The sequence below is a fragment of the Acromyrmex echinatior genome, chromosome 4 (assembly GCF_024713525.1).
Source record: "Acromyrmex echinatior isolate Ae372 chromosome 4, ASM2471352v2, whole genome shotgun sequence".
NCBI classification, from domain to species: domain Eukaryota; kingdom Metazoa; phylum Arthropoda; class Insecta; order Hymenoptera; family Formicidae; genus Acromyrmex; species Acromyrmex echinatior.
Genome location: NC_141855.1, coordinates 8,049,917 through 8,063,305, shown reverse-complemented (window position 1 = coordinate 8,063,305; position 13,389 = coordinate 8,049,917). Strand labels below are relative to the sequence as shown.

Below are 13,389 nucleotides of genomic sequence, written 5' to 3'. Positions count from 1 at the left end.
TTCCAGCCATCCATCCAAGGGGGCTATGGCGCCCTTTTTCACGTCAGCACACGGGCGGGCCCCGTCGAGTAGTATCGATTTTGTCGACGGAATAAAAAGGCGATTCGTTTCTCTTTCTCGCGACGGCAACGGGACGAGTTTGCATGCCAACCTCGTAAACTTGCGCGTCCATGATTCTTCCGCGACAGTGGAGCGACTGTGACGCTGGGAATCGGGCCCTCTTTACATCCTCTCTCTGACTGACTATAGGAAAATAAGCGCAGTGGAAAATGGCAACTAAGCTGCGAAGCTTGCCTTCTTGAAGAAGGAATCGGAATGTCTTTCAAGAAATTAAGCTCTTAATTTTGTAAGATTTTCTTGCGACATTGAAGTGTCATGCATAGTTAAGGAAATCAGTTAAATAAAATGAGTTAATTTAAATAAGATACAGACATTACTATTTATTGCCGTGAGCAGCAACTTTAATTAAAATACGCAAATCAAATACAAACTTACCTAATAATTAATGTTTTTTTATTTATAATTTCTGTATATTTTTAACTTATTCACATACATATATATATATATATATACGTATTAAATTATTTTTAATTTTAAAAAGCAATACATAATTAAATTAATACAATAAATTAATACAATAAATGAAGAATTTATTTTTAAAAAATTCAACTTTATTTTAATTCATTATTTGTGCTAATAATTTATGTATAAATTTATACATGACGTTTAGTTTAAATGTGTATGACCGACAAAATAATGATCGGCTATAAAAAATAAATAAAAGTATGGAAAAATATTTGTTTAAATATGTCATTTGAAAAAAAATTTGAACAAATAGAAAGTTAATAATTATTTACATTTTTTTTAAAACAATTAATCTTACGTTATACGTCAAATTTGTCTTAAAAATGGTTATTTATGAATACACAGCACACATTTCATTTTTAATAAATAAAAATATTAGTTACTGAGGAAGTAATAAATAAAAAATCAAGAATAATTTTATTTGTCAAATAAAATATTAAATTTTTAAACATATTTTAACAGCTATTGCCAATCGTGTATGTAAACATGTAAATAGATTAAACATAAATATTAATTTTCAAATAATTTGTCTCTGAAACATAGTTTCAAAGTTAATACTTTATTCTTGTTTATTTTTTTAAGAGGCATCATCCCCTATCGATTGTATTACGTTTCACTTTGTACATGTTAGTTTACGTTATATACGATGTGACGTTTACGAAAAGCGAAGACGATGAACATCGACGCTACGAGATACAATACACGGAAGTTATGCGAATTGACATTAAGGAGAAACAACGTCGATCTTTATTCTGTAAGAAAGCCGCTTGCGAAAGCGGAGAACTTCGTAGAGTGCATGCAACGTCATCGGCTATTATAGTTGAGCACAATATTCCAAGCAAAGGCAGCACGATAACGCAGTGGTTTATCAGGAATTCTTTTCTCGCGAATGAATCACAATGTATAGGTTTTTTCTTAGAAAAAAAATTACCTAGATATTCCATTTAAAGTACATAAGAGAACAGAACGAATTGCTCGAATAATTGATCTGAATATATTTAAACGTATAAAATTTATTATTACAATTTATTATTATTATTATCGTATAGTTTAATTAAAAGAGCTTCAATAGAAAATATTTTAAAATGTATTGTTTTAAAAAAAACCTAGTTTTCTTTCATTCATGTATACGTACAAAATCATTACCTGTTATAAATTACACAGATCAATTAGAATAATAAATTACAAACAGCAAAATTTATCTTGTATTAAATTATTGTCAATAAAATAGAAAATGCAATTTCACACGCAATTATATTTTAATAAATCCATATACATACCATGTGAATACAAAATAAAATCTAAAAAAGTCTAAACCTGAGTTTATCGTGAAATGTAAAAGTATTAAAATTAAATGCTGTATAATTCGAATGAAAAATTGTAATAATATGGAAATAATTCAAACCATTTTATTTCATTCCTAACAATAATATTTAATTGTGTTTTTTAAAACAAAGGAGCTTTATTTAAACGGTTCCTATTTACCTTTAGATATCTTTTTCATCATCAATGTTTGTTGATATCGGCATGATTTATACATATTTTCTATAAATTTTACACTAACATAAATCACTTCCTTATAGAATAAAAATCGATGTTTTTCCTTATATAATGTCAATTCTGATCATTCCGGTGGTACATCTCTTCATCGCTTTCGCTTTTCGCAGATGTCACATCGTGTATCCTGCTAAACGGCCTCTTTTCGATCCCGTATGCCAGCCGTCGGAGAAAATCGAATCTCGTCCGAAACTAATTTCGTGCCTTTGTAGAAGAGACGTGCACGATTACTGCCAAGCGAGAGGAAGCGAAAAGGGTAGAGGGAAGAGGAATGGATGGATTCCTAGATTTCCGATAGTATTGAAATCCGTCGAAGTGAAAAGCAAATTATATGAACTCTCTTTACTTTATGCCTCTTTCTCCCTCTCTTTTCTCCTTTTTGCGCACGCACGCGAGCGAGAAAGAGAGAGAGAGAGAGAGAGAGAGAAGGGAGAAACGGTGGTAGGGTCCTTTGATGTTCTCATTGCCGAAACAAAGTGGCCCGCATGCTCTTGGGGACGAGATCTTTGCGAAAGATACGCAACCCCGAACCAGTAGCCGACTCTGGTGCCCTTTCTTCAGTCGAGATGCCCCGACAAATTATTAAGTCAGCTCTAAGCGAGGAAAACTATAAGCGTCGACAAACAGGAGTCACAAAGTAATCGAAGTATACGATTTAGAAGAAATAATTTTAAGTTAAAATAAATTGAATTTCTGTAATATGACACTCTTTCACGTGCAAATTATGTCGCTGAAGTGGAGAACTTAATCGAGAAATTCGTACTTGCAAAATCCATTAGACTGATGAAACAAGATATATATATATATATATATATATATATATATATTATATATATATTAATATATATTATATTTCTTGCTTTTTACATATTTAGTTCATATTTATTTATTAACAATCTCAGGAAAATTATTTATTACTATCCGAAGATATTCTCTCTTTTCTCCATCCGTCTTTGTATGTTTGATTGATATTTTGCATGACTACTCTCATTAGATCCATAGCGCGTGTCAACACTTCTAATATGTTATACGTAACACTTTCATGTAAGATGATTGTGACAAAATTCTCTTTAATTGTTTAATAAATTCGACAATTTGTGCATCAATGCATTGATGAAAATAGACGAACTATATGAAGCAATAACAACACACACTGAGATTCAGTTCAACATTCGCTACTAAAATAATTTCAACTTGAATAATTCAACTTGAATTTTGTAAGACTAATTTAAAAAATTGATTATGTTCATATATTATCGATATTAATTTGCGTATTCGCTTAATTATGCACTGAAGAGAATCAGTGGTCAAAACATATTTTTATGTTAATATTTGTAGAATAAATTATTTGGATATCCTGTGGCTCTTAAAGATAATTATAATTTACTGTTTTATTATGCGAAGCTTTTTCTAAATACGCGAGCGTTATTGTAAAACGAGATCAAAGTCAACATGGAGAAGTGATGATGTCATGGAGGCGGTCCTGACACAAAATGGCGTCTTGACATGCCTATAGCATGGCAGATTGCCTCTCGTGTAATTTTCGTAAAAATTAGCTAGGTTCGGCCATCTTTCAGGGAAAGGGCCATTTTGAAGGGTTGAAACCGCCGCCGACGGTTTCACGCTCCGATCGGCCTAACGAGGTTTCGTTAGTCGCCCCTTCACCCTGGCATTCGCCCACCGCCATCGGCTTAATTGTATAAATATTAGATTACGCGTAGGGTGCGCGACTCGTAGCATAACTCCAAAATCGGACACGAATTTTACGCTTCGTTGGACGGATTTATACGCGGAATACAAATTCGTTGGATTCACCGAAAGTTAAATATTTTCTCTGAGCTATAGATACTCTGAAAACCAAACACTCTGAAACAATGTAGAAATCTAAATATACGTTTAATGTCAGAAAAATTGAAATAAATATTTTAGCTCTTTCTACATCGTTTAAGAAGAATATTAACTTATCTTCCAAAGTTCCAACATTGAAAGCAAGAATAATGCCAATTTAAAGATTTTTATTATATCTTTATATTGTTGAATAAAAATGAATTCTCAAGCAATAAAGACAATAGTTTAAAATTCGTTGCCACTATGAATATAATACATATATGTATATGTACACATGTATAATATAAAGACAAATATATAATCAATGAAAATTGTAGTACAATCGAAAAGAAGTGAGTTCCACGCAAAAAACTCGAAAATGTAGAATAAATACATTTATACGAGATTTTTATAAAACTAACTTTAAAAATGGAAAATTAATAATATAATCTTTTTAACAACTTTTTACAGTTTATGCCATATACCAGCGAGTTGGTCTCGTCAATAGTTATTTAAATATTTATAAAACTACAAAATTTAGTTAAAAAAATAAAACTGTTTGATATTTTACACATGACTTTTATAGTAAGTTAAATTATTTTGAAATATTTTTTTTTTAATAAAATAATTTTTTTTATAAGTAGTTATTTTAGTTCAACGTTATAATCATATACTGAGACGATCAATGATATTATTTAAAATAACATAAATGCATTATTAGTTTTCTATTTTTTCAAGTTATTTTTATTGATTACCTATATCTTTAATTATATTTTCTTTAATATTAACTATAGCATAAAAAAATTATCGCCTTTTTGAATGTATTAAAATATTTAATTTTTAATATATATTAAATTACTTTAACCTTAACGTAAAAAAAATGTAAAAATAAAAAAATCAAATGTAAAAAGGATTACGAATGAAAGGATACTAGTTCATTTACTTTTGACCTGTAATATACTTTTGCAACAAATTACAGAAATTGAACGACGCATAGTAGGAACATCTTGAAACACGATGCTTATTTATCACATTTATTACGCGGGAATACGAGTTGTACGAGTGGAGTTCGCGAAGTTCGCCGACCGATGAAACAGGTGGGTATCGCCGTGCTTGTGGCGGCTCCATTCAAAACCGTCTCTCACCCTCGACCTCACTCTCAGCTTGTAAAAGAGACGCCAGACATAACCGGGCGCATGTTACGCCACCAACGACGTACGTGTGATTTATCCGCTCGAACAGGTGTCAACGATACGCCGGTTCTCATGTGTGAACGACAGGTAGATGGCCTGTGACACGAGACCGACATCTCTCCTTTGCGTTGACTTTCCGTGTGGATTCACTTCCGCAACAATGGAATTTCGAGAGCAAATGTGCGCAAATCGTCGTTACATAGATTCGCCACGTAGAGTCACTTAATTAATGGAGAAATCGTGCAGCTTTACAATCAAAATTTTCAGATTTTTATAATTCTTATAATATTATTATGATAATTCCACAAATTTAAGAAAATTATGTGCTGATTATTAAAACATAATTTAGCTTTAGTAAGGATAATTATAGTAAGTCATTTACAGCAATTTAGATAAATATTTAATATTTTATATGATCCAATAATATGTGCTCACGTCAGCGTCCGCCAATTCTGGATCGCGTCGTCACGTCTCTTATTAATGAATTCCGCACCGCATACGTGAGTGTCTGCTCATCTCACATAATCGACGCGTTCCAGCTGACTTGTTACTCATACGACTCCGATCAAAAAATAGCAAAGACTCGAGAATGCACTCTCGTGACGCATCTTTCAAGCCGACAGAATTCGCATACGAAATGCACGCCGTGGCATTTTCTTCGCCGCTCTTGAGAAAAGTTTGCTTTGTTAGCGGAGCGAGCTTTTCCTTGCCATGCTGGACGTAAAGTTGGAGGAGATTCAGTTCCCGACCCACCGAGCTAAAATTCTTGACGTTCTTCCATACAAAATTACCGTTTCGACCACGGAAAGAAGAAGAAAAAAAAAAAGAAAGAGAGAGAATTCGCGGGTGTACTGGTAGGATAGTCCTGAATATGGCTGTCCCTCTTTTTTACATGTTTTGTCGTTTTCTCATAGTTTTCCTACTTTGTACTAGTCTTGCAAAAGTACAGAACTATTCGCTTCAAAAGATTTTAAAATTGTATTTTTAAAACAAAATAATTTTTCTTTATATACTTTGATTAATTAATGTATTTTTTTTACTCTAATAGCAAATAAAGTTCTGAGAATTATAAAGTAAAAGGTAAAAGGAAAGTCTGTATGAACCAACGCTGAGTTAACGATGCGAGAATTATTGTGTTATATTTATCAATAGTATATATTGTGAATTTTATAAGAAAACTTCAATTATTTTAGTACGATGGCTTTAATTACTTTAATTACTTAATTGATATTTGCAACTGTAACGGATTAAAGATTTTATACTAAACTTGATTACATATTATCAATAAACACCGAAGAAGACTCAAACTTATTTGTGAAACATATGTGATTTGTGTGTACTTAGACTTTGTATATAATTCTTGGCAAATATATATGTATAATAAATGTACACAATAATTTACACATCGTTAACTCCGTTGGCTCATCACAGACTTTCTTTCTATATTTGCAACTTTTACGAAATTTTTTACAAACTTGAAATGTAAAATTAATATATTTTTTTTTAAATAAAAAAATGATCTAATAATTTTGAAATGGACTAATAACAGCTAATATATTATGATTGTTTTGTAGCGTATAATCTTTAAATTATATTCTCTATTTTTGCATAATTTTTTTCCACTCAAACGTTTCGATCCTTAGTTTTGAACCATTTTCAGCGTTTAACAGTTTAAAATAATTGAATGATGCACTCTCAGAAATGGAACCAAGGAGATTCACATTTGACACTTATGAAAATTCTCTCCTCTGACAGTTACACGATTAAGATCTACTGTGGAATAGATTTTTAAATAATTTCTTTTATACAAACAATTAAATAATTAGCTCCGATTCTTCAAAAACAAATAAATCTCTCTAATTAGGTAAAAGTTAGATGGATTTCTATTCAAAAAATTTTCAAAATACTGCAATCGAATGATTTTTCTATAAATGCTGCAAATTTCTTAATGATTTTTTACAAATTATGCAAATATTTTCGTGTCTATTTGCGAAGTATGCCGATGAATTGCAAAATTTATACGCAACAACAGCGTCCATCGAACGTAGCGCGTTTGCTTTCATAATCGAATTCGCGCGACACAGCGGCAATGACTACGATGCTACAATTTGCATCCCTGGTGCAATCACCGGAACAACGTACATCCAATCCGATTCTGCTGATCAATCGGGACGAACTTCTCGACGAAATAACCGGTAGCTACAACAATGGGCTAAAGATATCGATCGATAATAATCCATTGTCAATCGATCGCCGCGCCGGAAGAAGTATATAACGACCGGCGCCGTTATTAATTGCGGTTACTATCGCGAAATTGCCCTTTTAAATCATGCTCGGTATGCATCGGCAAATATTTCAACCAAGGGGTAGGTAGAGTGCGATGGCTTTTCGCAAATGCGTCGATCGATTCCGTCGGATATTTATGCGACGTCGATAATTAATCTCATGACGAAATAACGCGGATAGTTTCTTGGAGTATGAACAAATTTCTCACTTCTCAGGAGATTATTTTCCATAATGGGTTGCTGTTAGAGATAGCTATGCATAAAACAATATTTTACATTACGGATTTTCAAATAGTATTTTCAAAAAATTAAAATAAATAATTCTGCATATTTGATCACTTACTACTTTTTAACGATATATTTTTTAATCAATTTGAAATAACTTTTTTCTTAGCGATAACAAGTCATCATTTATCTTAATTTCCTATATTTATATAATTACAAATTATATTAAAATAAATTTATTTAAAATTTTTATTTCAAATTTATTGAAAAGTGTAGCTTTGTATTCTGTTCAATTTTTTTTAGTTTACACAATATACTCTTTCCAAAAAGTTTTATTTCTATATCACTCATAACTAAAAAATTATTGTTGTATTCTTGATATACTAAGAAAATGTTCTTTCTAAATTCCTTATCTTAAATGTTAAATTATATACATATATTCACTTTTCTCGTTTTATTTATCCATTTTTCTTTCTATAAGTCGTATTTGCACTTTTAAAGTTATAAAACAATCTACAAATTTCTCAACGATTTTTACGTTTATATAATTTTCCTGTTATTTGAAAAATCTTAAATATTACATGATATTTCAAATACACTTTGTAGGTATACGCATCATGATATCTAACTTGATTGTCACACAAAATGTTTATATTACATGAGTTTCGTAAAAGTAGTACTTTTAGAATATGACGTCGCATATGCAACGAAAGGCAATTTCTTGAAATAAGCTTATATATATATACTTGTATATTTGAAATTGTTATTTGCGTTACTCGCAAATATATTTTGTCAGCGTTGATAACAAGACTCGCTGCGGGTTGGTCTGTTCTTGCGAATCAACGACGTAGACGGGATTTTGCTTGTTGTTCTAGCTTACAATCTGGAGTGCATCCAAACGGCCGAATCCTGGCCGGGCTGGATATCTATTGTCCTAGCGTCCCGGACCACCATCTCGCCGAGCGATAACATCTGGCTGTCCCCTTATAACGACACCTCGAACGCGCCCGATTATTTGCCCGCCCGGGCGTTTATCCTCGAGAAATCGATTCGTCGCGCATAGATCTTACGTTACTCCCTTGTGTAAACTGTACAACAAACGGTTTGCTGCCGCTGCCTGATTTCGAAACAATGAGGACCGGGTATTGGACTGGTTAAATTAATGTAGGACTATAAAATGAATGTTTTCTCCTTGGTAAGAAATATTACTAATTTTTTAAATTGTACACATTTTTTTTAAATAAAATAATTTTTCATGCACAATGAGGCAATGCGTTAGAGAAAACTGTTACCAGCGCGATACTATGCAAATTAAATGACGGACAATTATTTGCAAAGTGCGAGTGACGTTGAACGATCGTCGAAGTCGATCTTTATTCCTCGTCTCTATTGTAACCACTGTCATGATCATTAGTGGCTGCACGCGAGTGCACTGAAAGTTAATAGTCGACTATCATTTTTCTGCTATTATCTACCGGCGAACTATTAATATTCGAGCACTGGTTCAGTACTTTCCTCGTATAACGGGAACGTAAAACAGAACATGGTATCATATATAGCCATATCATGTATAGTGAAATAATTATGCTGTATTTAAATCTATTATCATAAAGAGTAATAATTGCTAATGAAAAAAGATAATATTTTATTTCAATTAAATACGTATTGTCAAGAAATAAAATAATAAATTTAATTAATGAACAACATAATAAACACACAAGCATTCAAACGCAATTAATTATATGAAAACGTTATTTAAACGTTCTAAAATCCCATTAAAATAAAATCCCTTTCTCAGACGAACTAAAGAATATAATCCTATCATTTATTTTCTCTCCTAAAGCTTAGCTTTTTTCTCGAAAAAAGATAACTTTAAATAGGTTAAAAAATTTGTAAATAAAGAAAATATTCATTTTAGGCACTCTACTTATTTACATAACGTGTGGTTCAGTTTACTAATCATGCAGTATATTATTTCGTTCCATAAATCGTGTTAGAGGTAAGGGAACAATGTGTTTCGTGCATCGCGAGAATATTATTGCTGCCCGAGTAACTTCAGGAATGGAACTCTGCGATGCACCTTGTCTTCCATATTCATTAAACTATTTAAAGCGGCCATTACGGCGTTACAACGGCACCAGCCGTTACAACACCCTCCAACAATACCCACGGCGAAACTGTTACACGTTCAAAAACTTGACCAACAATTTATTAGTGCATTCGCATTATTCTCGGCACCTACGAAACGCCATATTCTTTACCCTCTTGTTTCCCTGTTATTTACCATTTTTCTTTCTATCCTGCTCACCTACTTGTTCACATTTGCGTGACTGCGTGACATATTTCACTCACATTCTCACTCTCTACGCATGGTCACGTAATCACACAAATGTGAAGAGTAGTGAGAGCGCACTAAGGGGAGAAATGTTACTTCTTTTCCTCGTGTGCAGCAGATGGCATAAACATCTTAACATTTGCTAGACATAATTTCTAAAGATATATCTAAAAAGAACAAACCTAAGTTACCACAGTTTATTTATGAAATCTTTAGAAATGCTTTAACATTTTTTAAAAGCTATTTTTAAAGAGATATTATTTAACAAACTAAATCATTCACAAAATTACATTATAACTTTTGACTGTCATGCGGAACGAATCGTTTGGAAAAAATTTTTCTGAATAATTATGCTATAAGATTTTGATAATTTTGTGTGTCTTCCTAATTGATTTTTAAATTATAAATTTTTGTTGTGACAAATAAATACATAACATATACAATTTTCAAAAAGATATATTTTATTTGCTTGAGGTGATCCATTCTTAGGAATATTATATTATTACTGCTTTAAAGAGTTGATTTTTATTTACAAAAAATTTAAAAAATTAATATTAATTTAATAACATTTATATTATTTACGGAATTGTGTTATTGTACTAAAATAGCAAGTTATACAACAACTAGAGTATATTATAGAATATCAAATCTCTATGATATTTATTTTGTTATTATAGTTAATTGTAAAGATGTTCTAAATCATTACAAAATAAAAGTAAATGACATTGTATTATTAATATATATTATTTATTAATATATTATTTATTAATATATTTATTTATTATATTTTAATATAATTTTAACATTATAAACGCTATTATGCAGAAAATGTTTTGAGGTCAACCGCTCGCTCCACTTGCAAACTATAAGTCTAGAAAGTTAGCACGAAAGTCAAAAGGTTAAAGACTTATAAATTATGTGTTACAATGTCCTGCCTATGAAGGAAAATTTTATTTTTAAGAATATTTTTCGATAATAAAATTATGTCATTTTAATTTTAAGCAATTCGCTTAAAATCAAGTAATTAATACAATGTCGTTTATATTGTTGGGACCATATAAACGATTGCAAGAGATTGTAGTTTTGCGCTGTCAACAACACACTCGTAATACGCTTCAGGCGTTAATGACGACTCTTAAATCGACTACTCTTGGCTGATCCACTTCATTCCCATGTCCGCGACACATGCAACGACAAAGCGCCGTGATTGCAATATACACCGAGAGTGCACGGGAGCCTTTCATTTCCGCCGAAACCGCTGCTCGCGGTGACACCTTTTGCTCTGCGCTTTTGCCGAATTACTTGCGACTGATTAAATCCTGTCCGGTAATGCAACATCAAAGAATATCGAAGGATGTCTGTCGACAATGTCTAGGTGGACAGTTAAATAAAATAGATATGCAGTACAGCATGCATAAATTAAAAAATTGCCCAATATAAGAGGAAAATATTCCATTTCATTATATATTCGTGAAAAAAGATTTTAAGATTTAGAAGACTAATCTTTTGAGTATTATTTGCCCAATACCAGAATAAAAACTATCTAACATAAATCGAAAAATTAATCATGTCACTTCATATATAAAAATATTAGAATCATCACACAATGAATATTTTACGATATACTAATAAAATATAGTTTTACGAGACATTTTCTACGATAAAATATATAAAAATAAAATAAAATACATTATATATTATGCAAAATATTAAATATCATGTTAAATATTTATTTTACAATTATTATTTGATATTTTTATTTGTAAAAAATAATTGCAAAAATTAAGTTATGTAGAAAGAAAAGGAATTACATGAATCTATGCAAAAATACATTACTAAATATTATTAAAATTGAAAACTGTTTTTTATTTCTGAGATTAATTTTTTGATTCATTTGATCAGACACTTTTTAAAACAGATTTTAATATAGTTGAGGATTTATTCGAACTGATTTATTTAATGTTTCCATCCGATATATCCATTCTATTATATCAGTATTATATCATTCTATTATATCATTCTATTATATTAGTAGATTGTATATAATATGCGATATATGAAGCAGATTAATTGAACATTTCGAATTTGAAAAAAAAGCATATCAATAGTGTCTACTGAGTACATGTCGATGGAATTATTTTACTTAGCGAGCTGTTTATACGTTCAAGTATAGTTACCAACTTATCATACGGAAGTTGTGTTAGTTAGACAAACAGCTCCTTCCAATCTCTCGCCTTAAGATGTCGTGTGTAAACAAAACCAAGACTATCCGACATCCGCATGCGGGCACAACGTTAAGTATCGTAAAATATGTATCGCTTGCGCACATGCAAGTGAGTATATATATATATAAAATCTCCGTAAATCTTAACTATTTTAGTATTAACAGTCTATTTCTCACATTGCTTTTTTCTTTGTTTTAAAAGTTAATATTTGTTATTATTATTAAATGCTATTAAAATATTAATTAGAATTATACTAAACAGCTTTAAATGTAACATTTAATATCTTAAAAATAAAGAAAATAGATTTTAAGTAAAAAAGGTTTAATAATTTTCATGTTAATTAGATTAAAAAAAACAAAAATAATTATGATTTAAAAATCTTTACCTCATCCTTATATCACAGTTATAACTAATGATTAAATTCCATCGGCTTTAATTATAGGTCTTTGTTCGGATTCAATTAGCTGGAACAAGAAGGAATTTCCCACGGAAGTCTATATATTTGGCATGGTAACCGAATCATGCGGGAAAATACGAACTTGATTTAATTTAAGCGTTATTTTATATTTGCGTGTGTCCGCGTTTTTGTTTCTTGGAAATTTTATAAAAATTGAAAAGCGTCAAAAGATAAAATTCATTGCAAGGTACTTGTGTAACGATTTATTTAAATATTCTATTATATAACCATTCTATATAACAATGATAATCTGTGTAATAACCAACGTAATTTTACAATAAATTTTTTTATAAAATTGATATAAATATGAAGTAAAAATATTGTTATTATAAAAATAAAATATTACTTAAAATACGTTAAAAAATATACGTATAAGAAAATAATTTATTATTAATAATATATTTCATCTTTTAATATTCTAATCTTTAAAATTAATTTATTTTACTTTTATTTATTTTTATTATTTATAAGTTAAAGATAATAATTTTTTAAAGATGTTTAAATTTTAAAAGCAAAATAAAATACAAATAACACGAGAAATAATAATATAATGAAATAAATTATAAAAATTATGAAAAATTTTATAATTAATATTCATAAAAATATAATACATGCATAGTACATAAATTTATATAATTAAATAATGTAAAATACTAATATAATAATATAAATAATATAATTTAAATATCTTCTAAAAAAA

General features: G+C 30.1%; 1 protein-coding gene across 2 annotated transcripts in view; it reads right to left on the bottom strand.

Annotated features, from left to right (window-relative positions):
• Positions 1-13,389, bottom strand: part of Con (leucine rich repeat protein connectin) — a 137,407-nt gene that overhangs the window by 52,954 nt on the left and 71,064 nt on the right. The window lies entirely within an intron of this gene.